General features: G+C 41.6%; 1 protein-coding gene across 1 annotated transcript in view; it reads left to right on the top strand.

The window, feature by feature from the left end:
- The window catches only part of LOC124307898 (microtubule-associated protein futsch), a 72,651-nt gene that overhangs the window by 9,227 nt on the left and 38,983 nt on the right, over window positions 1–24,441 (top strand). The window lies entirely within an intron of this gene.

The following is a 24,441-nucleotide window of genomic DNA, read 5'->3' as shown; positions in this document are numbered from 1 at the left end:
TCTCTCGGTCTGCTCTGCCAAAGTATGATCGGTGTGCTTGCGAAATTTCACGCAATCGTGTATTCCCTGCCCGTTTATGCGGATGGCCCATATACTACTGCTACATGCGTACATAAGTGTGTAAATATATATACATATATACACAGTATACTGCAAGTACATACCGTACGATCCGGGCAATTTAAATTGATTGATGAGATTGGCCGCCTCGGATAAGTGACCGATATTATACGCATACACACATGTGTATTGTATATAATGTATATACGTATCATGCACTTCGTATGCACGATATGCGAATGGAATCGATTGGTTTGCTTTTTTTTTTTTTTTTTTTTTTGCGTTATTTGTTATTCAACTTTTTCCTTCGTAGAAGCGTTAGCCTATCTATACGGATGTATAAAATAACAAATATTGAAGAGAAAAAATTTCTGCCGCAGTTATACACTTATTATGTAGATTATGTAGAAATAATTGTAAAAATGTTGGATGAAAACTCTCTCAATGCGTGCATGTGGTCTGGTATACTCGTACGAAGGTATATAATACACGGCTGTACACGAATTTGAAGTAAAATTCGAACCGGGGTTCGGGATTTGATACTCGATTGACTTATCGTTTTCCGATTCAAATGACGCGTGAAATGACGCTCCCTATCCTTTTTTCATTTCACTGGGTACTATTTATACCGTGACACCGTAATTCAGTGACGAGGGAAAAAACGTCTCGAAAGTATTATGTATATATATATATGTATATGTATATATACGTACGTCTTTTTCGAAACGATTTTTACCCTTTCACACTTTTATTGAACTCGTTTACTTTGCTTCTCCTCTTATATTCCGTCGCCGGATCTCGATACTTTGTAAGAAATTTGTAGAGGAAGTTGGCTCGAACGAAAGATGAATTTTGTCAATGTTTGCCTCCCTTTTTTTTTTCTTCTTCTTCTCGACAGAGATATTTGAACGGAAAGATTTTTCGTCAAACATTCACGATACCTCGTTAAAATGTTTACCTTATTATATATTAAATTGAACTACAATTTTCATTTACATTTACATATATTGCATAAAATACACTTTTTTCACATCGAACTTTATTACGTCATTGACTAGAACGGGACAGGTTTCCAAGAATATATACTTAATGCCAATGCTCTGAAAGCGGATAAATCGCATTGCGTCATATCGTAGAAAGCATCGTTAATTCTGTTTATAGATAAGATATAATTGTGCCGTGCACCTTTAACAATTCAGAAAAAGTGACGAGGATAACTAGAGAAAGAGAGAGTGAGGAGAGACAGAGAGGATTGTTAATCGTTTAAATTCTCCAACACCGAGCTACTCAAGGGATAATCCTCCGCCTTTCCAAATCCATGTTGCAAACGGTTTCAGATCATCCTTCGTTAATCTGTTTCCTGATTAATATTCTCTCTCTGCATTTAATCTTCATTTCGGCGGTGCGTTTATCCGGAATTTTTTTTTTTTTTTTTTTTTTTTCAAACATGAAGAAACGTGCGAGATTCTGCTGCTGGCTAAATTCTCGATTAGTTTTTAGATTCAATTTCACGGTTGAAAGGCAAAAAGTAACAACACTTCAAAAACCTGTAAAACTGTTGGAAAACAATAGTTTGTAAATAATATTATTTTTTAAAATGATCTTTTCTACGAGTTGCGATCGTTCGCGTGGATTTAATCCATTTTGATTTATTGTACGACATGGTAAAAAACGATTTAATAACCTCCCAATTTTTAAGGCAGGGAAGTATTATCTCTACCATGTATCTTCAGTACCTACTTGTGCTCGTTTAGGAGTTTTAAAAGGCTTGATTCGAGCAACCGATCAGATATATATTATGCATAATAATTGGCGATTCGGTTGGGGCAGATTTTAGATTCCAATTAAGGTGCTCCGAGCTTACATTATACCTTTTAAAGATAGTGGTTATTGTATTTTTTTTTTCTTTCTTCATCCTTCGATACTTACCTTCGTCGTCCCTCCCCCTTTTCCGGCATTCTTTTTTCCCTCATTCCCTGATATTCTCCATTTCACCGTAGCGTTTTACCCTCCTCTAGCCGCGTGTAAAAGTGACTAAAACAGGGTGCGTCACTGAATTTATTTTCACACGACACACTAGTAAATGTATTTCTACAATACGTTGTTACTGAAACGGCAAGTGATATTATTGCATGCGCACGGTTATCGTTGAGCAAATTCATATACGGATTAATAATAAAGGTACATGTATATACATATGTATATATGTATATAAATATGTATATCACTTCTTATCTGTATTTACATGATACCATTTCGCCTGACTCGATCGCATACCTGAAGCCTGAGGCGACCGGCGTTTAATAATATTCCTGATAACGTCTTCGTCTGTCCGCAGTTTTCGAAATTTAATTATGTATTCGTTTGTTTGATTATTATTATTATTGTTATTATTGTTGTTGTTGTTGTTGTTGTTATTATTATTATTTATAGTAATCCGTTCACGTTTCAAATACTCTCCTTGTAAAGATAGCGGACTGTCACGTTGTCGATAACATCTCTTGCGATAATATCGAGCTTTCTATACGTCATTTATTCGAAAAATGAATAAGCAAGGAACGAATATTATGAAACTATTGTGGTTAAATATACTTCCATTAATGCTGGCATTAAGGGTATACGGGTTAAGTACAGTGTTATATAATTTGTCCGAATGTGAAATTGTTGTTCACTATAAATCGCGCAGTTTATGCGATAATCCCTGCTGAAGGATTAACGAGGAGCCGGTGAAATTAACGGGTACACGTGATATCGAATCGATCGATTGTCATACAATATGTACATACGTACAATAACCGAACGATTGAGCGCGTGATTAATTAAGTATAATAATTAGCATCTCGTTTCGCAACGTCGTCGGGGATTAAAGGCTCGGGGAACTTCCATCTGAACAACGTCACAACACCGCACAGAACCTACAGAATCCACGAACCTCCCTTACGATAATAGATCGATGGAAATTATACCGGCGTATACGTGCGATACGAATTTATCAGGCTTACGTAAGATCCCGTAAAAATGACTCATTGCAGGAGCGAATGCGGAGGTTGGAGGTCTTCGAATCCTTTCCCCCTTATTAGGTACGAATCGTCGATACGATTCCCTTATTATTATCCTTCTTCTTTATTATTATACTCGTTACAATTTTATCGACGGTATAGAATTGATCGTGATCTTGAACGCATAAAAATCTGACACACTTTGTCTTGTTTTTTTTTTTTTTTTTTTTTTCAATCACCGTAGAATTAATTGCAACGCAGAAACGATTTTTTTCCTTGAAACGTCAGCCTCGGTGAGATTTTCTCGGTTTTTCTAAAGTCATTCTCGATTTAGACCCGTGTCAAAAATTTCATGGGAAAAAAAAAATGAAGAAAAAAAGGAAGAGAAATAAAATAATACAAAATAAGTCCAACGGTGAGGTGAAACATGAAAGATCTGAATAAATAAAAAATCACAATGTCAACTTGCATGAAAAAGACGATTCCTCTAGTAAGCAGAAAGAGAAAATGAAAAATAAGGGAGAGAATGAAAAAAGTTGTCCCTCCAGGGGTTAAATTCTGTGTGCGACATCATCCCTCTTCATAAAATGACAAGTGTGTGTGTGTGTGTGTCGAATACCTGAAGCGAATAAGAAAACTTTTGCTCCTCAAACCCCGCTGATCCGAAAGCTCGAAGCTTTCTTTGGTTCGGTCGGCGCTTTCTCTCCATCTTCTAAAGTCGGCTTGAGAAAAGGCGAGTAAAGTTACAGCGATCGAGCATTAGATACTTGCCGTATACAAGGTGCCTCTGTCCCATTGTCACATATTTTTGCGTACAGATAACGAATAGCTATGTATTTTTCACCGTTTGTACACATTTGAGGATCGATGCTGTTCGGTATGTGTTAAAAAGTTTAAGATACGATCCGGGTTCATTGGAAATGTAATTTTTTATTAGTTTTTTTTTCGTACACGTATCAGGTTAGAAACGACTGCAGGTTCGAAGAATCTTTTCTTGTGCAAGAAAATAAATCGTCGTATTTTTCTTTATTTTTTCTTATCCTCGCGTCGTAGACGAGAAGATTGAATGTTTTATTACTATATTTTTTAACCCTCATCATCCCGCGAATATTTCACCTTGAGGATAAGACGCGGGGGCTGAATTTATTGTCGTCGGGATTATATAACTGGAAAATTTGAGGTTCTACATAAGAAGTCAACGAAATATGGTTACAGTAATAAAATTAGTCACCATTTTTTGCTTCTGGAATAATACATAGGTATATGTATATAATTAATTAAGTAATTATGATATAAAAATGTCGAAGAATGATCAATTCTCGATGTTGAACCGTTGGAAAAATTTGAATCGTTTGTTTACTCTCCATCTTTTTAAAACACATTCGTCAACGAATAACATTCCGCGTTAAAGATTTGTTGACAAAATCACTTACCTAGACTTTCTTATTATTAAACGCAACGTCGCGTATAAATTTAACGTACGTAAATCATCGTGTCGTTTTAAAAATCGGGGAAAAGCTTGCGGAGCGGTTTTCCAAGATGTTTTCTTCCCCCAAAAATATGCCTACAGTGTATATTTATCTTCGCTGACGTGGATTCATTGCTGCGAAGGATATACGCGTCGCTATCGAACTGAAATTGCTACGTAAATTCGCGAAGAAAAATCAAATTCTCTTCGCACATAACCCTTTTGAAATTCACGAAAATTATATCGGTAAAAAACAATAACTTTTTTTTGTTTTTATGTAAAAAAATAAGAAAAAAGAAACAACAAAGAACGTGCGATAATACGAGAAAAACAAATTGAAACAAAAACAGATATTGTGCTCAAATATCGGATGTAGATACGCGACTATTCGTTTTACCGTCCATTATAATGCACACGTATGTCTAGCCATCCGGAAGTCCCTCGGGATCAGCGGAGCTTTATCATCAAAGGAGTTTTACGGATTATCATTCCGAATATTTTCGATGAAAAATTCCCTCTTCTCTCATCCAGCTCTTTCTATCTTCCTCTCTCCTTTTCTCTCTTCATCTCCAGCTCTCCACACAGCTTTCATTCCCTGCCCCGTCGCACCGTTGCACAATTATTTTTCCCCTCTTCTGTGTTACAAGCAAATTTTTTTGCATATCAACCGGAGGAACAATTCACGTTGTTTCGGATTTCCGATTATTATTTATTTCGTTTTTTTTTTTTTCTCCCTACCATTCGCGATACGCGGTGTGGAGAGAATTACGAAAGCAAATCCGTCGATGGAAAATTATCCGAAGTATTCTATACGAAATTTTATTCGCTTGCGTGACACGTCCGCGTATATTTTATACGATTTGTAAAAAGTGGTAATAAAATAGTCTATTGGCGTGATATTTTATGTTTAGAAATTAACGAAAAATGAAATTCATTAGTCACATTCGATTCTGAATTCTTAGACTTGTCGAGAATACTATTCGTTTTCGCTACTTTACTTCTTCCACTTCGATCTTTTCTGCAATTGAAAAGTGTTTTAGTGTTTTTCGTGGGGCAAAAGTTGTAAAACTCTGAAATTAACGTCGACGAGGTTTTACTGGACGATAACTGCAAAAGAGATTGAATTGCGAAAGTCTCGTAGAATTCGCAACGTCACTGAAAGAAAGGGGTAGACGGGAGGATGGGAGGAGGGGAGAAACCGGGAACGCCTTGGTTGTGCGGAAATCGATTGAATCCTGCGGCGTAGTTGCAGGACCTTCGGCAGGACTCGCCTATCTTGAATTGCCGCACGTAGCCAGGCGCCCGTTATTCTTTGGTCCTTCTCGTTCTCTCCGCTTTTGCTGCTGAACGGGATCCCTCGGCGATATGGCGAAAATGATCGATTGACGGGGGAGTGAATACACAAAAATTCTTCCCCTGCCTCGTCTTTTCTCTCTTTTTTTTTCTTTCCTCTTCTTCCCCTCATCTTCGATAGACGACGTAATTGAGCCGTGAAATTGCAACGATGTTCGCCTACGAGGAGCGCAGATAAGGATGCGAACTTGGTCCCGGTTGTTTGAAAAATATGTTATCCTATTTCCACCCCGCTACGAGTACTTGACAGTAAATTGATTCTGCTATCGCGAATAATGAACGGAATTTGGAACGTTCAACGTTCGCTCAGTCTTGTAAAACTGAGTCGGTAATTCGATAAAGAGAGGAACAAAAGAATGCAATGCAATAAATTGAAATTAAAGTCTCAAAGAGAGAGAGAAAGAGAGAGAGAGAGACTAAGTGAAAGAACACGTCAGGATCGTGGTTAGTACAAGGTATAACCTACGCAGAATTTTTTGTCCGAGAGACCGATTTGTTGTATTCTCGGTCCTTTTGATCATTCAAGATTAAATTTCATCAAGAAGCATTGAATTAGCAAAATACCAAAGTAACGCAAAGAGATGAAAAAATGGCTAACCCAGACCGAAATTTGAAAGTTAATCGATGCGGACTTTCCTAATTACGCAATCGGCAGTTTTGGTCAAATATATCTCACCGAGGAAGTTGATTTGCTAAGAATTCGTACCATAGCTTAAAAAATTACATTATTTGATTGAAAATTATATTAATCGTGAGGTAGAACGATCTCTTGAAGAATACATGAATGGTAACTATCGAGTTCGGGTATCGATACTTCGTTTCAAATCGCTTCGAAATTGGTTAAAATCTAGTAGATTCGTTCGACTTCAGTCTACGGTTTGATTTTACCAAGGATACTATCATCTAGAAATTCGTTGAAAAATTTTTCTTTCACGCGTTGTGTAATTAATTTGAAAATCCATAAACGACGATGTCGAATCGACTATGTGGCTGCACTAAATAAGTAAAAAAACATGTTTCGGCGACTATGAGAACTCTCCAGTTTTAAGGACAAGTAGACAAAACTGGAATTTCCGCGATCAGTGCTACGCCTACGCGTCGAGAGGCCGCGCTGCTTCTGAAAGTTGAAATTCTCGAAAGCTCTAATTAGGCACGTAGGCACCGAGGCACTTTATACACCACTCGGGAACGCAGGGTGATCATTTTTATTTGACGAGCATTCTTCGGACTGACTCAACCGCCGCTGCCAATGTTCCCGCGGAGCTGTTTTCGTCGTCGTGCCATGCAGTGACTATATTTAACTCTGAGTATTCCGGCCGCCTCTGTTATATGCAATGTTTTAACCCTGACTTTCAACCGTGCGAGTGCTAAAAGCACGCGGTCGACTGCGGACTTGAACTTGACCCCGCTGTTGGTTCCAATTTTTTCCAACAACAATCCTTTTACAACATAATACAGAGAAGAAAACGTCCTCTTAATTTCGGGATTAGAGACGTTTTCTCAAATCCGCACTTCGTTCTTAACCAAAAAAAAAAGAAGAAGACTTCCTTTTGGACCGCCGCAAAAACTTCGCAAAAAATATTCCATTATTTTTTTCCCTCGATTATTCAAAGCCACTTAAACCGAAAAATGTTCACTCTTGCAACGCGGTGACAATAAAACTTCTTTTCCACCGTTTTTTTCACCGTTCTCCGGCATTCAAGGCAATGAGCAGGGATATTCACTTTGCGATTGTTTGAACATGTTGGTACATAATCGAAATTCTGCAGGTTAAGGCTGTTCAATGCCCCCTAGATTTCTTTCCCTATTGACAATTCCGACACGTCCAGAGTTATATCGGTAAATCCGAGCCCCCCCCCCCCCCCCCCCTCCCTCCCCTCCATCACCTTTTCTTAAATTCGAATGGTCACGTCATCGCCATTACTCGGCGTTACTCATACCGCAGAGAATCAAATATTAGCTTGCCTAAATTCGGCTCGTTAAATTCGTTGCGTCGACTAAGTATCTTCAAATCGATTGTCTGTAGATTTTAAATACGCAGTTTCTGCGTGTCGATTTGTCTTTCAATACGATCATGAGAAAAGATCAATCTATTTTCTTAACTCTCATTCCAAATGATGCTTTGAGAAAAATATTTGATTTCGTCATTTCGTCTCCTTAATTTTAGAGAAAGTATTTGACTGGTTATTTAATTGGTCAAATTTTATTCCAATGGAAAAATTGCTTGGCCTTCCGGTCTAGAACATCGAAGCTGTGGCGTATGATTGATTTAACGTACTTTTCGAACTTCTATAATGGTTTCCCATTCGAAATATGACGCTCACACCACCGAGCTTCAATTCTCTGTATAAATTCGAGAAAAATCGATTGCTCCCTCGTTGAAATTTCAATACGCCCAACTTTTTTCTCTTTCATATATTCATCGCTCTCTAAACGCGTTTGGAATTCAATTCTCAACTTTTTCGACTTATTCATACCCACCACCCCGCGTATCAAACTCAAAGAAACGATTCTCTGAATATTTCAAAAGTTCTGCCTTTGGACCAATTATTTTTTCGTTATACATTCACGTTAAATTAATTCAGAAAAATCTACTTTTCGTAACCGCAAAGAGAAATTTGTAAATATTCGGTATAACTAATGCGTCAATTTATACAGGCTAGTAAAATTTATAACTTGCGAATTTCGAGTTTGAGGAAACGTTTTATTTTAATTTTTTCGACCCTGCGAGTTCGCTCGTCCGGATCTAAATCTCCCTGACAAAGAAAACGTTTTCCCTTTCTTTATCTTGAACCGTTTTTTGTATTTCTTCATTGTATTTTTTGCACCATTCTTTTGACGGAGAAAAAATTCAAGCTTTGAGAAAAGTGTTGAATATTTCAAAACCCTCCCCCACATCAGCAACGGTAGCAACAGCACGCTGTCTTTCGCACGATTGTACTCCACAGTTTAGCCACTTTTGTCTCAAGCACTCCCGAGCGAGCGTGTCGAGGCCTTTTCTTGAAATTCGCTCTAGCGTGTTTAATACTGAACACACACAGTTTTACATAAGTACAGCGCGTTTAGTACGCATTTACAAAAATGCATCTCAAATTTCGAAAGATTTGTATGAAATTGGTAAATGAATAGTGTTCATACCACAAGTCGAGTATAAGTTTAAAAATCATTTGCGCATTTTTGGCACAAGGATTCGAAAAATTGCAATTTTTTAAATCAAATTTACAAACAATGTACGGCGATTCCACTTTGCTGTAGAGAAATTCTACTTTTACTCTTTTTACAAACATCTTTAACCGTGGTACATATGCACATGTATGTGTGCCGGCTGTATTTATGAAGCCCGTTGAATATTTCAAAGAATATACATAATACACTACACAAGTACCTACAGCTCGACCGGAATACAGAATAACACTTTCTGTACCTTTGAAACAAAGCGAGCACCAAATTCTTCCTCCGAACTGAAGTGAGCCATCGCAGAGTGAAATCGAACAAATCTCTGCTGGATTTTAAAGAATTTGAAAGCGATTCGACGTGAAGTATCTACGTCAGTACGCTTTTGTTTAAAATTTCTGTAATTGGCATTTTTGTTCATTCGAACAGATCCTCGCAGCTTACGAATATATTAATAACAATTTGATAAATACCGAACGCGCAATTATCTCGCGATAGAATTAACGAACAGTATCGATTTACGTGGCCGACAAACCCGCTTGACAAAAGAACGAGAAAAAATAAACTCGACTATTCGCATGTCTAGGGCGAGAATTGGATTGATCGTACTAGGGTAACAAACGCGTCCTTATTTCCTCGTTGAACGGAGTGTTGTGGATAATTCTTTGAGGCGGATTTCGAGAGCTCATAAACTCTCCCTTTCCTATTTCGTTATTGCGAGCACAGCGAGCGAAACGAATCTCGCGGTCGGCATTTAGTCCTGACTATACACAGGCAAAAGGGACTAAAGGAGATGCTCGAACCGTACTTGAGGTCGGCGTAACGCAGTCTGGAACAAATCCCTCTACTGGCACTTACCTCACACCCCGGGGCAGTTGGCGTACAACGAAAAAACCGGATTTTCTACCCGCTGCAATTGGCCCTCGAACCACTTCCGCTCTATTCAGAGGGAAACTTTCTTTTCTTTTTTTTTGTTGTTTGGCTAGAACGACCCTCAGGTCTAACCATATTACGTAATTATGTTGCAGAGAGTCCGAGTTGACGAAGAATAAAAACAAAAAAAAAAAAAGGAAAGAAATCACATTTCCGCGAGGATACTTTCAATAATAAATTGATAAAATGAAAGATAAAACCAAGGTAAAGGAAATCTCCTGGTCGTGTTCGTAGAATCTTTCGTTCGACTAAAAAGACTATCGCTTACGTGAGGGTAGCCGCATTATCAAGGATGAATTGAGAGGGCAGGAAACTGGAAGGGCGGGAATGGGTATCTTGTACCTATACAAGCTCGATCGAGCCACGTCAAAGAGCATATTCTTGCCTTCAGCGATTGGGCAATTGATCTCTCCCGTTTCCTTCTTCCGAATTTTCCTCCTCGGCGATCACTGGTAATCGCCATTTTCATATCGCATGATGGTTGAAATTTCCTGGACGTCGAGAGGCCTTCTTGAAACTTGACAAGTTTAGGAATTTTCATTCATTTCATTGTTAAAATATTATTATATATATATATTAATTCTCTCACAGAGAGAAATTGAACCATAACTCTGTTCGCAACAGGGCTTCAAAACTCAGCGCATATCCGGCGTATCCGGACACCGAGATAATTAACCTACGTATACGTACGTTTCGAGATACGCGTGTAACGTTTAATTAAATTACATCGTCTCTCCACGGCCCCCGTTTATTACATGATGCATGTGTGTATATACCTGCAATTTTGGTTCTCTGTGTGTACAGCAAATCGCGGTTGTCACACGTACACGCGACGTGCTTGTGGCCACTTATGAACTCATCCTATGTGTGTAGGCACGCTAAACTTTGGCCCGTAAACTTCTGCAGCATCTGTGATCCAGATACTATATATGGCATATCATTATCTTATGTACAGTCATCGATATATATACATATACTTGGTAATAAGCTTCTAAACTCGTGTATATGATATATTTAGTTCGACACAGCGTTCGAAACGAGTGAAATTTCCTTATTTCGCAATTTTCGAAACACGTATAAAGACTGTGAAAGAATAAGAGAAATAATATTTGGTACATTTCAACGCGTGCGATTTGACGAAGGATATGATTTTTTGGGTAAAAATTACTTGTTTTTTTTTTCCCATTACCGCTTCTCGAAGTCATCAACTTCCGAACAACAGCGACAGCAGCTGCAGCAGCTTGTCGATGTGAATGAAATAAGGACGGTGAACCGGCGCTTTTCACATTACGTTTCTCTCTCTCTCTCTCTCTCTCTCTCTCTCCGAGACTATACGTCTTCTTGGAGAAGCCCTGAAACTTTTGTACAAAACGCAACTTGTTCAGTAGCGAAGTTAAAGACAGTGTATGTGTTTCTCTCTGTCTCCTCTCTCTCTCTCTCTCTCTCTCTCTCTCTCTCTCTCTCTCTCTCTCTCTCTCTTCCTCTTTCTCTCCAGAAATCATTAAGCTACTAAACACACACGAACGACGAAGTCGTCTATACAAACGTCGAGGATCTTCTGTGAGTCGAAATAACAAACGTTCCAAAAATATCCACGGTATACCAGCGCGTTATGCAGGACTTGTAAGGATATATTCGGATCAGAGAAGAGAAGAGTGGTGGTGAGGAAAAAAAAAATGAACGAGCCACGGGGAGAGGAGTAATAAGAGTAATTCATGCTCCACCTACGGGCTACGAAATGGAGCTCCTTTCTTATCTTCCTCATTCCCAGCTCAATAAGATGAAGAAAAGAAAAAGAAGGAACAAGAAACGTGGCGTATCTATAAGTGGCTGGGCTTCTGTCTACATCTCGATCAGAGGGAAAAAAAAGTAAGCGGAAGAGAAAACGATTCCTCTCGTGCGGTGCTTCTCCGATAATTAATCCGAGAATCGAAGCCAAGAAAAACGAGGGGAATAAAACGGAGGAGAATGAAGTGAATCCATCTTCTTGCAGCGATGTTGATATCTGATCGGTGCACCGTCGGTAAGGTGGATCACTGATTTGATTAAAATCCCCATGTTCAACCAGCAGCTTAATGCAAACCTCAGGAGGAATATGCTTTGAAATTTGATCGGCACGCTCGGTAGATCCTAACCAACTTCGTTACGAGGTAAAGATCGTATACATAATTTGGTGAAACTTGGTACGAACTTGCGGCGTTGCGAGATAATGTCGGGAATCCGATGAACCGATAATATCGCGGTTTGCCTCGTCGTTATTTGTCTACTTACAACCGTGGAATAAGGATAAGACAAAGTCAGGTGGATGAGTTGCGCGGAGGGAAAATCGAGATCCAGAAACCGGGCGAGAATCGATCATTTGGAAACTTGACGGACTGTGTAATCCGTCAAAGCCGTATTTCAGACGTATCGTCAAGGCGAGAAGGCGCTAACGGTAACCGGACGATAAAGCGAAGACGAGACCAAGACTTGATGTCCTTAAGACCCGGCGATGAAGAGGGTCAGGTCACCGCAAATCCTCGAGAGAGGGAGAGAGAGAGAGAGACAGACGGTCTGGAAATTCTACCCGAGGGTGTTTGTGTGTCAGAGAAACACGGAGGCTTTGGAATACCGGATTTTTCCATCCTTCGGGCTTGGAAGATGAAATACCGTGCATTAAACATCCGGATGTTGCGCAAATTTCACCGCAGAAATCGCAATCCCTTCGGATAATCCTCTTGCACCATGTGATTCCTCGACTTCGGGTAACTCCTGTTGACAGCGGTGAAAACCAGCTGTATTTCATCGTGAAGCGCGTATTTTGGTAGCGTCGTGTTAAAACACTGCGAGTGAGAACGAGAATCGCGTCACGTCCGGAAGACCTAATAAGTCTCGAAACGCAGTAAGAACGGCGGTAGCGTCATCATCGGTGAACGAGTCGCATACGAAAGAGCTGCCCGGCAACTTCTGTCTAAATTCTGTTAGGGCTACGTGTGCGTATTGTTGCAACGCGACGTTCATTCGTCAGGGGAGCTAAGAAAAACGAAATCACTTCATCCAGATCGTGGGTTTACTGAAAGCAACTTGATTTTAATCAAAGGAGATGATAATAATCAAACTACGACGTTAGAGTAGCTTATACGTTTTTGCTTTAGGGGGATGAAGTTTAAGCAAAGGATAAACTCTCGACGGGTTTTTGAGGGGTGAAGTTATACATGGAATTTATACATGTACATACACATTTTTACAAGAGTAATGCAACCACCAGGAATTTTTTTTATGCACGTATTTGCTTCAGGATGATGGTGAACATCGAATGAAATAAAATCCCTGAACTTTGGAACAGGATTTGTAATCAGAACGCTAAAAATTGTCAAGATCTGGTGTTTCGGATTGTATTTTATCGGTTTTGTTTTACGTACATTGCATCAACTTGATTATGACTTTTGATCGTAACTTCATTATACGCGTGCATTTTCACCCGTTTATAAAAGTTAAATTATTCCGAACACTTTATATTCGGATTTAACTAACCGGAGATCCCTTAATCCGTTCATTTTCAGTACCATGGACACGGTATATCATAACTCTTGGCTGCAATGGGTTTTTGAAAATAATCACGTTCACCGAGGCGTGTTAGACATTTTCTCACAATCCATTGTTTCAGCACTCGGCCATTTCCATACCCAGCAAAACGGGGCGTAGCTGGTCTATACGATCCTTTGAAAACGTTTTCATTTCGTCCGGATTTGCGAGTGTTATATGCAAAGTTTACCCTGCATTCCCACTTCCGTTCCAATATCCCGCGATTTCTGGATGAAACTGTGCCACCAAACCCCAAGAAACTTCTTTCGGTGTCGCGAAAATCCGGCTGTAAAGCAGGAAATAAATTGCCCGGCAACAATCCGTTTTTTTAAATGTTGTTTGTTTTTTTCCCATTGCACGAGTCGAAGCTATGACACGAAGAGCGATTCACAATCAAGAAAATTCACAGCTACGCCCGTTTTTTTTTCGTCGGCAACCGAAACTATATTGTCCATTCTCCAATTACGTCACGTGCAGGCAAAAGGCGTTGCCACGGCAATCGCCATATTGATTCCTCGAATCCATTAGCATGACCGCGTCCATTTGTGTTCGAGGAAAACTAGGCATCGTGACGCAAAAGTTTTTACCTCCTTTTCGATACTTCCGGTGTAATTTCTCATCACCTCGGTAAATTCGAACGCAAAAACTTCTTCTCTTCCTGTATTTGCGAGGTGATTTTTGTCGTACATGTATCAGTTGTATTATACGAGTCGCGAGGAAAATGATCTTTTGTATTAGGATATCTTGTCAAGACGAAACTGTAATACAAGCTCAAACCTTGTAATGTAATAATCGAGTTTCGGAGAATACGGATTTCTCAAGGAGCTTGAACATCGTCACCGTTCATGTTTGAATTTAGGTTACGATTTCTGACGTTCAACCCCAACGTGAGGGTGTAACGAGAGACGAGCTTGCGGCTCAACGGGCCTTCGGAATTCAGCTAGACTTCAAGTTGCTAAAGAGTTACATTTAAATCCTATTCCCGTTGCACCTGCTTAACCCAGAAGTCGATCAGTGGTTATTGGGCACGGAAGCTCGAGCTTTTGTTGCAGGGGGTCGGCAGAAAGCTCGGTGAAAAATCGGTCCGTTGAGATAACCGAGCTGAGACCGGAGAGGCAAAGAAGCAGAAGAAGAAGAAGAAGCCGAAGACGAACCAGTAAGAATGAGAAAAAGGTGAAACAGAAGTCCGGGTTCCTCCCTCCCTCCCTCTCCCCATATCGCGACTTGGACAGCCGTCCAGGCAAGGCGTCAGCATTTTTCAAGCAAACCTTTTGACCCAAATGCGAAACAAAGCGAACCCTCAGAGGATGGCTGCTCGGCGTTTACACGCTGCATCGCAGTCCGAGGGATGGATGGAGAAGGGAGCTTTTTCTGCACACGCTAAAGCGCGTTAAAAGCGGACGGACTCGCATGTGTCTCGGTCACGTGTCCCGCAGCTATAACTCGGGGATGACGGACCTCTGCACACGTGTGCGAGACGGTGTCTAAAGTCTAAACATAGGTGTGGCCTATGCAGCCTCGGCATGGCAGGCATCTCGCCGCTGAGCATCCGCCGTTAAAAAAACGGAGAGCAAGAAACGCCAACTCCCGCTAGGGGATTGACGCGTGAGCTCTCTCCCTCTCTCTCTCTATCTCTCTCTATCTCTCTCTTGCTCTATCTTTTCATCTTTCTCTCTCTCTCTCTCTCTCTCTCTTTCTGCGCCTACGTGAAAGCCATACCTTATACTTTCCGGCTAAACTTAGCCACGCGGGACTCCGGCGAAGCAGAATTCTTACCTCTTCATCCCGTTGACGTCCCCCTTGAAAACTACCTCCGCAATTACTCTTGTTATCCCCGTAGAGTACAGGGGGTGCATTTTTATCCCTACCAAAATTCCCATCTTGGTTTGGCCGCGCTTCGTGTCGAGAAAACCGTGCAGACGGGGACTCGATGAGTGACTGTTTGCATTTATTACGCGCCCCTCGAGACGCATCGTCGTTACACTTGCACTAGGACGAAAACACTCGTTTCAGATTTTTTTCGCCGCAGTTATTACCTACCTACGAGTTTCCGAAGTAATCATTTTGACATGATAAACTTTTTTACATCAGGGTGGAGTTTTGTTGTCAATTTATTTGGCTCGTGTCCGTAAAACCGTATAATTACACAGATCACCCGTGATACGAAAGACAAATTGAAGAGGCGATGTCCTTCTTCACCCCCTCCCAATTATTTCTTACCTTCGCATTACGCGGACTAACGAGCGAGTCTTTCGCGACCCGACACGACGGTCCCACTTGTCTCCTGTCGCACTTGACCGCACGGCGATGCCTACGCATATTTTTCCCGGACTTCACGAAGGGGTTGGAAGACCCTGACGGCTTTAGCGGATGCTCTTGACGTGGAGGACGATTTGCTTTTCAATGTTCGAGGCGAACCTCGTCGTATGGTCGAATTGTTGGGGGGCATCAGGAAGAGAGTCGAGAGGTAGAAACGCAAAAATCAACCCTTGTAAACCGAAAAGATGAGTTCAGAACAAAGATACAAAAGAAAAAGAAAAGAAAAAACAAAAAATAAAACACCGAAGAGGAACAGAAACCTCGGTGTTAAAGCTGGATTTCAGTTTTTACATCAACTATGCACGACGTGTAACAGCTTACGTACCAGCAATCGGACTAAAATTTACACATCGGTAATGAATATTCGCTAACAATTGTTGCCGATTTTAGCATGCAAAATATTTTTGCTACGCTATTCCTCAACGTTAGATTCAGGAGCGCCGAGGGTAAGAAATTAACTCCCGAAATCAAGAAGGGGGTGAAATTAATATCTCGTCTACTGTCCCGGGGCGGTGAGAGTAGATTACCAGATACCCCGAAACCGCGTACTTGTTTCGGCGGTGAAGGGAGTCGGGGGAACGGTGGGATTTTTTTCCTTGAGTAAATATATACAAGGGCTGTGGAAATTACGGGCTGCAAACTTCCGGCAGCGTCGAAGACGGTCGATGATTCAGCGGACAGACGGCTCGTACTCCCGGGGGAGAAACCTTTGCCTGCAGGGCTGCACTGTGCTTATATTTTCCAGAGACGCGAATCCTGAAATGTTATCGGCGTCCTAACAACCCCTGTGATGACGCGATCGCGTGATTCATTGGTAAAGGGACTCGGGGGAATGACATACGCCTGCCGCACAGGCTCGACCTCCATTAATTTACTATCCCCTCAGCGTCGCTGTTTGTTCTTATACACCTCGATATACCTGCGCGGTGCTTAATGTATATTTATGGACAGGTGAAACCCCTCTCGTACTTTATACAAACCTTACTGCCCTTAGTATTCCGGAGACAATTTAAAACATCGATAGATTCTTAAATTCATATTGTCGCTACGTGCTGACAATTAGACGTATATTGTACGATGAGCTTTAATTTATTTTTTTTTTTATTTTTTATCAAACTTATGTGTGGTAACAAGAAATTTTAGTTAACTGAGTACTGTCACGGTATAATGATTATACGTTATTGATACAAGGAAACTGCTTACCTGGTGATTGCAACGATAATCTGTTTGTTTATAGTCTAGGTATCGTACATTTTTCACTTTACTTTACTGTTTCACGAACATAAAATTATCGCAACGATCGTGAAAAAAAAATCTGTAAGATGTTTGAAAAAAATTTCCGAACCGTGCAGGCCAATTTCGCTGCACTATTTGTTAATATCGTGACGCCTGCATCGCGCAGAAACCGTAATCTTTGACAAACACGACTTTGACTTTGTACAAACGATGAAAGCCAGTTTTTCAATTACGGTGATTTTTGATCGGTTTTTGCGGCGAATTCACTACGCGCCGCATGCCGCAATTGCGCTGCACAGTTCATTAATGTGTGTCAACGGCTGCCACGTGTTGGTTGGCCTCCACCGACCCGCATCAATGAACAACACTTTCGTGTTGCAGCAGTGTTCATATCCGTTTCACAGCTGTCTGATATTAAGTGTTGCATTAATTATGTCCTCGGGGCTTGAGGGAAACGGTGCAGAGTCTGAGTCAACCTTAAAGAATCGAGTAAACTCCCTTCCGTCACGCAATCGTTATCGATGAATAACAATAAACAAATAAATAAACGTTGTCTTTTCTTTACTGCGAAATTACAACGTTACTCGTCTTATCGACGAGTTACTGATTCAAAAGCGAACGAATGAGAAGAAAACTGAAGGATCGTATGATATGCTCAGTGAATTGCTGAATCGTTACAAGGTTTCAAACGAAATTACGAAAAAGAGATTTTTATATTCTAATTTCTAAAGGGAGTAAGACTTGAATTTCAAACCAACGGCATCGCTGAAAAGTAGAGAACGAGGGATGTTTTCACTCTTGGAAGATCGATTTCAAAAACGTGGAACACAGCATCTTCGATTTCCGGTACAGTCTTCGGTTACACGACAGAATAAACTTGTCGACCGGGACAGTATTTCCAGTCTAAAAAGCAGAGTCGAACAGTCCGCAGGATGGAGAAACACCCACACTGGTCTGGTTTATTTTTTCTAACCACGTGGTTGAACGGACTCGGTGATATCTGGAGAGAAATACAAACACCGATTTATACCGCACTGAACGGTTACTCGGTGCTTTCCACTCACTAATCGCTGATTCCCTCATGTGTCTGGAGCAGAAGAAACCTTTTGCACCTATGTAAACACCGCAGTGCACTTTACTCGGCTCTCACCATTTTCCCGTACCTCGAATAACAACGGTAAATACTTTTATCCGCGCCGAAAAGTCACGTCAATTCTTCGCTGCGTTACCGCAAGGAAACGACAAATAGCGGAAGCAAGACGCGAAACGGTTTAAAAGTTGTTCGAATACATTCTGAACTGTGATTTCGAGTATCAGGTTACACGTACTTGTATCTGTCTTGCAAGGTTCTTCGGAGAGAAACTTTTAAGCTTCAGTCTCGAGCGTTCGATTTCCTTTGATCGACCTCCAGACTTGTAGAAAATTCTTAAGCGATTCCTGCGACTGACCCCGTTCGTTAGAACCGACTGCAGGGTCAAGTGTAATAAATTTAAATCTCTTGTCTCGGTAATATGCGCGGAGAGCCGCGAAGTATAAAGTGTCGCGAGTCGTACGCCCGGCTTCTTCTTATTATTATTCTTCACGTACCTACAGCTCGAGCCTATCCTAAGCTCTCTGCAGCGACACGTCGTGTCATCGGGCTGCAGTGTTTCAAGAGTACAACGAAACATTCCGAGTCGAAAAGAGAAGCGAAGAAAATGAAATAAAAAAAAAAAAAAACTAAAAAAATTGTGGCAAAGTGATGGAAAATGTTTGAAAGAATGTGAAAGGAAACGTGAATGGGCAAGAAAAAATAGACGGAGTTTCTCCGTTTCTGTTTAATCGCGAGTGAGAGGGTCCAGGGTGCGTATTTGCACATGTATAATCACGTAGGGAAAATTTTAGGGTGACGTTCGGAGCAAAGGGTCAAAGGCGCGGGGGATGCTGGGTACGCGAAGAGTATCAAATGACGCGAAATCGCGTGACGACGGTTTAATGAAAAGCGAAAGTTTCGCACCGATTTACCCGCAGAAACTTTATCTTCATCCGACGCCGCCCCTTCAGCGTGTTTAGCGAATGTAACAACGCGGTTATAGCCACGGTGTACGGGAATTTTCTGCCCCCAGTGAATTCTCCTAATTACGGTGACTAATTGGGTTAAACAATCCTCCCGTAGTTTGAAAAAAAAAAAAAAAAGAAGGAAGAGAGAGAAGACTAAAATATGCACTAACTATTCGCGGGTTTAATTGAACATTGAGAATTTATATAATCGCAGTTTGTTACGTTCGTAATTATATATATACCGTTATACGCGGTGTTGAAGGGTAAAATTGTTCATGACATATTTCAGAGAAAATGGGGGAACAGTGACGGGGGGGGGGGAGGTTCTTTTTAAAAATTGACGTCTAAACGAGTTTATCCCTGACGAAACGAGAGGATAAGAATTTCATGGATGTATTATAAAAACTGAGATCACTTGGAGTTTTAAAAGTGCTTGGCCATACGCTGTGTCGTGTATTACAGGAAGTAACGTGGGGGGGATATGAAAAATTTCAAACCGACGTATGAGGTAACCGGATCGGGAGGGAATTGACATTTTCCATTTGGGATGGAGCTAAGTCGAGGCTCTGAATCCCTCGCGTGTAATTCCAGAACCGTAATGCAGGGGCGTAAGCAACGCCGGTGAAAAAGGAAAGGGGATAGAGGGGGAGTAGAGGAGAAAAAAGAGGTTCCCTCTATGGTCGAATGTCTGCTGATCCCTCTTCTCGTTCATGATTCACGGTTCACGTAGCCCGCCGGGAACAAGTACACGTCGTATATTCAGACAATTTATTTATAAACCGCTTTGAGACCCGCCCTAAGCTCGTTTAGCCGCGCCGCATTCGTGACGTCACGTTACGCCTAAACCTAAACGACGAATATCGCTACGACGAATAATCGCGATAATTTATACCGCGAAATTGTGGGAAATGATTTAATCCCGGCGACCGGCAATCTCTTTCGCTCTCTCGTATAGTTTCAATTCATTGATTCTACAGTCGTGACTCCCTAGCCTCGAACGATTTCAACAGTCAACAGCTTCATTTTACCCTTCAGATAAATGGGCCCGCGGCGTGTGTCGCAAAATCGTTGCTTCTCCACGGTATTTGAAATTGAAATTTCCCGGATATAGGTATAGATATATACGCACGTATTGGTACTTGACGAGTCCTCCTCACGCGAACTCCGGAGATCTGCGAACGGGGAGGAGATAACTTCTACGCTAACACGATTTTCTTTATAAGACAATTTCGCAACACCTCGAGAAACGAATCCTCCAGAGACTCGGGCCACTCCGCAGATTGAATATCTGCATAATTTACACGCATTTATTTCGGCTGAAGCGATGACGCCAAATTATTGACCACCTTACTTAGCCTCGCTTCGAGATGAACTTGCGAAGCTCGATCCAAGTTGGTTTTCAAAGCTACTTTACTCCGCAAGTTACTCGACGCGAGTTTTCTTAAAATTCAAATTAGATACTCGAAAGTTTTTTGTCCTGACATAGAACTTGAAACAACTTGAAACCAGTTTGCGAGAGTTTAAATATAGCTTCAGTTTCATCGTACATTTCATGTCGGACAACTCGCCGTGTTTTGAGAGTCAAGTTCAACGATTTCTACCGACTTTGTCGAGTTCCTCGTGATTGCTTGTGTAACGACTTTAGGCGGCATCGCGGAGACTTTAAACGGCAATTAAACCGACTTGGAACGACTCTTCGGGATTTTCAAGCGATTCGGTAAATGACACTTGATGATGAAATACCTCGAGGCGTGCCTTTGAGATTATTCTCTCAAGCATTGGCCCGGGGATTGAGAATCGACTGCGACAGCGGGGTTGCTTGGAAAAATCTAATCGTTCAAGCGAAAGAACGAACGTCTATCGCCAACAAAGTAGGGGTGGTGAGCATTAGGAGGAGAACTTCCGCGACACGGCTTCTCGAGTATCACGCTCAGGGCTTCTGATCAATTTGACCTAGACGTCAGTCGAGTCTGACCGAGTTCGACCGAATCCGCGCGATTCCTAAATATCCACTAATATTACCGCATGACGTGTCCTTAAGTTAGAATAAAAAGAGCCCCGAATTTACGCCAAAACTTGCTCCCAAGCTGCATTTCGAATTGTTTTCGTCATTGATCATTGACCGAGTATTTTTAAAATTATTCAAATTTAATTTCAGATCGACAACACGTAACGTTTTCTCGGTGTCTCGTTTATTTCTTGCAGCGATTGAACAACCGCCGGCCGATTATAAATGAGTCTGAATCACTCGTCGAGGTATAATTGTGGTTTTGAGTAGCGCGACTTGATTCCTGCGATCCGTAGCGCATACGCGTATAGCTGGTTATCCGAAACCAATTCAATTTATGCCCGTGATTTGAAACGGTACATCAATGGTGTTTTATTCATCGCGAACGGGGGTTGCGGTTACAGGACGCGGGTACTTTTTTTTTTACGAGATCATCGGGTACTTTTTATTCGATTTTATGTAACGCTAAACGAGCCTTAACCTCGTTTATCGCTAATAAATTTCAGATCCCGACGCCGTACCGCATGGCTTACGAAATTCCTTTAAAGCGCGTTGATTAAGCTGGGGACCGGCTAATTAACAAACTTTGAGGCGAGCAGCCCGGCCTTGGTAAAGTGCGCAAAAAGACGTAAATAGCCCCGCTTATCTGGTCGCGCTTGTCTCTCGACTTTAAGCTGTTATCCACCTCGCAAGCTCCGGACGTCAAGAGTTCGCGCGCGCATTTGCGGGGGTGGCTTTCACTCGTGTTAATTCACGTTGTTATTAAGGAGGTTGCCGCAGAACACAAGAAGTTAGTTTTACACCCGCGAGAAAACACGGTGCGCGTTTCGTATTAACAAAAAAGTTTGTAGAAAAAAAGTGAAAATAATCTGCAAATTTACCAATTAAGGTTGGAGGCGGAGTCCATCCACTGTGACCACGTATCAGGAATTTCTTATCAACCTAACCGTCACGGGACAATATTCGGCGCAGCAGCGACCGGATGCTGAGTACTGAGACCGCGCCAAGGTGATTTTACGTAATCCTCGATGGACCGGGGAAGATTTGTCGATTGTCTTACCCCCGTGGGTCGTTCCGCTGTCTGGAACGAGACTCGTGCCCCAACATTCGCGCGTTCATACGCGATCGCGTGCGTAACGACGAGCGAGAAGAGCGCCGTTCTCGAGTCGAGGGTCGTTTCGAGAAAGGAGGTTCAAGACCGAGGAGAAATGGCCGGAGGAAAGAAATAATGCCCCGTCCCTTCTTGGGAGGATGCGAATAAGCCATTCCGCCCGCACAGGGTGCGTCTCGCGCAATGTATACGTATATATGTATATACAATATATCTATATAGTTATCAATCTCCCCTGTACACATGCATATATACATACTATATATATTATATATCCGATCTATAAAAGTTATTTAGAATACCGCGGTGTGCGGTGAAACAGCCGCTTATATATAGGGGCAATAAAATGCTCCCATTTATTCTTGTTTACCCCAAAACTTGATCAGAGCAATCCGTCGATCGTTTATCGGCGTTGTAACGCACTGTAACGCGGGTGCATCGCAATCTCCCTTTCGCGACTTTGATACTTTATCCGACGTGAACTAGGATATAAAGAGTATTTGCGTGGAAGCAATAACTCTGTGTACCTGTAACACAATATTCAGGGTTTACGTATAACGCACTGCCGGGATACGTGACGAAGCTTTAATCCCCTGCTCGCACGATCACGCACGAAGAAATATCTAATATCCGGATCGATCCCGATGCAATTCCACTTCTGGCACCAGTGTTACCAAGGGCAGTATTCCGAGATTGCGGGAAAACGAAATAAAATGATTCTACGTTAGTAACGAGGAAACGTTAAGCCTGGAAATCACACAACGAATAAAAATTGGGTGAAAAATTGATGTAATTCGAACAAGTGTTCTCCTGTTTAACAATAAATCTCGAGACCGACAGTTTTTACAGTAATGACTTTTGGCTGAGCAACCTTATATGCGTAGACAAATGATTGAACATGCGATAAGGGACACGCATTGGTAACGGTATAAACAAAAGGTGTGGTTACAAATTCGTTACAACAATAATAAATAATACCTACAAAACCTACGCCGTCAAAATTAAAAAATCCAACAAGCCGCAGGTCATCCTGCAGCTTATTTTATACGCGATATAAAATCATTCATGGTTTCGTCGACATTCCTTTTTCTTTTTCATCGATTTCCCTGGGAACATATTTTTATTTTTCTTTAATTTTTTTTTTCTTCTTTACTCTCTTTTCTCTTTTCTCGTAACAATCAACAGGGGTGTAAAAAACCACTCGCCGATGATTCGAAGGTACAAGGTGTCGACGATATGCCGGCGTCCTTAGAGCTCGTCCGAGATGCACGGTTTATACTACAAACACATACTTAGACTGTGGTGGCGACAGGGTGTTGCGTCGATCGATCCAAAAGCGAGCGGTGGATACCACGTGACTGCCGCGGTCCCGGTGACGTCACGACCTCCGCCCTGAACACCCCTAGGCCCGGTCCGATGCTGCAGGGCTAATTCATTTACACTAATTACTTTGCCTCGAGGCCTTGGCGGCGCCGCCGCGACGCGCGACGCCTGAATTGCAAGAATCAACGCTTCTTTCGGACTCGTTCTCTTTCCGATTAGAATTCCGATCGCGGGGGAGGGGGGAGGGACAGTCTGAAAATCGTTGTCGGTCTCCTGCCAGAGAGCAAAAATTTCTCGGAAACTAGGAACTAAGGATTTTCATTTAGAGAATAAAAAAAAAAATCCAACTTACACGCGCAGATGGTGCGTGTAAAGAAAAGAGACGTTAAGGTTTCAAAAGTAATACTGAAGCTAATCGTCAAACGACATGTGATTGAACATGATTTTTGTGATCGAGGTAAAAACATTTAAACACCAATTCTAAGTCTATAAACACCTTGTTATTATCAACAATGTCAGGAAGGTTACGATATGCTTTTTTTTTTTTTTTATAAATTCTAAGTTGCAGGCATTTCCAGCCTCTTTTAATACTTCTTCGCAATCAGACTCTTACTTGACCTGACTGTAGAAAAATACGTACGTACTTTCCATACCTCGTCAAGAGATTTGGAAAGCGGGTTAACGACGTTTCAACCGAACTTAACCCCGCGACGCGACGCGGTTTATGCGAAAAAATCGCGACTGCATCGCGAACTCGTTCCAACGGACTGCAGGGTGCTCGATGATCGCTCGATAAGACCCGGCATTCGTGCAGCCTGTAGGGTATAATACATAGGTATACTTTGGCAATCCG

The sequence above is a fragment of the Neodiprion virginianus genome, chromosome 6, assembly GCF_021901495.1.
Source record: "Neodiprion virginianus isolate iyNeoVirg1 chromosome 6, iyNeoVirg1.1, whole genome shotgun sequence".
Lineage (NCBI taxonomy): Eukaryota > Metazoa > Arthropoda > Insecta > Hymenoptera > Diprionidae > Neodiprion > Neodiprion virginianus.
Note: the sequence above shows the minus strand (reverse complement) of the source record. Positions and strands in the feature narration are given on the sequence as shown.